General features: G+C 36.0%; 1 protein-coding gene across 1 annotated transcript in view; it reads right to left on the reverse strand.

Annotated features, from left to right (window-relative positions):
- Window positions 1-1,237, reverse strand: part of LOC125031131 — a 15,907-nt gene extending 14,670 nt beyond the window's left edge. The window contains exon 1 of the mRNA XM_047621659.1: window positions 1,199-1,237. The gene's annotated coding sequence lies outside the window, so the exon portion shown is untranslated. The remainder of the gene's footprint in view (window positions 1-1,198) is intronic.
- Window positions 1,238-2,137: the final 900 nt, after the last annotated feature.

The following is a 2,137-nucleotide window of genomic DNA, read 5'->3' on the forward strand; positions in this document are numbered from 1 at the left end:
ATTGTTTACCCCATGACATTTGTTTGCATAGATTGGTGTCAATTGAGTACATAATTTCAGTCTAAAGTGGGTTACTTTAAGGTGTTACTTTTTTGACTTGTAGATCTAATCAATCTTAGCCTTAAAAACTAGGTTTCACAACAAATATTTCAGCAAATGCTATGATCATGTCTCCATCTCTCTGACCCAGACTCCTCAACCTTGCCAACCCATGGACCTCCATGGGTCTTCCAAGTTACCTTTTTTTTCCATTTAAAGCCTGCCTCCAGAGTAGTAATTTACCCTTTGGTGAGTTTTAAAAAATATAAAAAATTATGGAGTGTTAGAATTATGAAAACCAAGGTGCTATTAAATGTAATACTGGTACTACATAATATTAACAGCGATATATATGGCTGAATAATACCTTCAGTACTTGAGCAATAACTTTGAATAACTGAGTACTAACTAAGTAACCGAAGACTAATAATTAAGACTAAAATTTCCAAGGAACCTGAGTAATAATTATAAGTATTGTATAGAAATGTAGTAATAATCTTGAGTAAAGGAGTAACTGAGTGTGTCTTGAGCAACACAGTACTGAGTAAGAGTAGCAATACCGAAGAAATGCAATTAATAACTTCAAGTAAACAAATAATAATAGATTAATAGCCATAAGTGATGATAATCATAATCCTGAATAATTTTGTGTAATTCAATAATGAAATATTTAATAACTGTAACTGAGTAACAGTCTTGCATTCATGGTTAATACTTGGCTGTTGGTCTTGACAAACACAGTGTCAACCGAGTAATAATCTCAAATAAAGACCTGAGTAGGTCCCAGCAATTAAAATCCCGAGCCATTCCCTCCCTAGTCTTCCTCTCTCTCGCAGCCAGTGTCATTGGCGATTCGTCAGGGAAACGGGCTCTTGTCCTCCTGCTAGGCCTCTGACAATTCCCGACTGGCAGAGAGCCTAATCAAATCACCTTTTCGAGCAGAAGCAGAAGCAGAGAAGCCCAGCAGAAGCAGCAGGCAGACAGTTAACTTCCTGCTGGATCCCAACTCCCGCCCCTTCCGAGACCTTATTTACGGAATGCAACACCTTCCAGCTACAGTGACAGGCCATAGGACGTTTCACACACCGTGTATGTGAGCGTGTAGAGTACCGGGTTTGTGTACATAAAGGTGAAAAGGGTGAATTAGAGGTGCTTTTACCTGAGTGTCCCCCTACGCCCTGCCGCAGTCCAGGTGGTCGCTTACACTCCGAGATCGACAGCTGTGGCGTCTGCTGCTCTAGGGGATACGGGAGCAAATGACTTTTTTTTTAATTACTATTTTTGAGTCTTAAATGATTTTGTCATGTCTTTCCTTACTATGTTTTGGGTCTTGAGTGATTTTTGTCATCATTCTTTATAGTAATAATAGTAGCTGTGATATATATGGCTGAATAATACCTTCAGTACTTGAGCAATAACCTTGAATAACTGAGTACTAAGTAACCAAAGACTAATAGTTAGGACTAAAAATTTCCAAGGAACCTGAGTAATAATTTGAAGTATTGCACAGAAATGTGGTAATAATCTTGAGTAAAGGAGTAACTGAGTATGCCTATTTTTAGGTCCTGAGTAAATTTTATCGTCATTTTTGTTATTAGTTTCTTTTTTAGCCTTTGTGGTTTGGTGAAAATTTATGGTATTTTGTATTATACAAAAATTTCTTTGGTTTTATCTTATCTTCTTTTTGATGTCTTGCTCCTATTTTTTCAGATGTATATCTTATTTTTTTCAGATGTATGATACTGATACATTGTGATTTTTCACTAGTGTTTTATAATACTTTTCTGGCCTCTCAATTTCTGTGTCGTTATTTTCTATGCAGGAGCAAATTTCACGGAAGTCTGTAATACTCTTTTTTGTAACATTTCTGTCAACATCATTGACATTTTTTAATTTATATATTTGTATCTATATACATGTATATAGACTTATTTATACGTACATAATATATATGTATATATATATATTTACACACACGTGCGCGCGCGCGCACGATATATATATATATATATATATATATGTGTGTGTGTGTGTGTGTGTGTGTGTGTGTTTGTGTGTGTGTGTGTGTACGTGTGTGTGTGTGTGTGTGTGTGTGTGT

This window comes from Penaeus chinensis, chromosome 12 (assembly GCF_019202785.1).
Source record: "Penaeus chinensis breed Huanghai No. 1 chromosome 12, ASM1920278v2, whole genome shotgun sequence".
Lineage (NCBI taxonomy): Eukaryota > Metazoa > Arthropoda > Malacostraca > Decapoda > Penaeidae > Penaeus > Penaeus chinensis.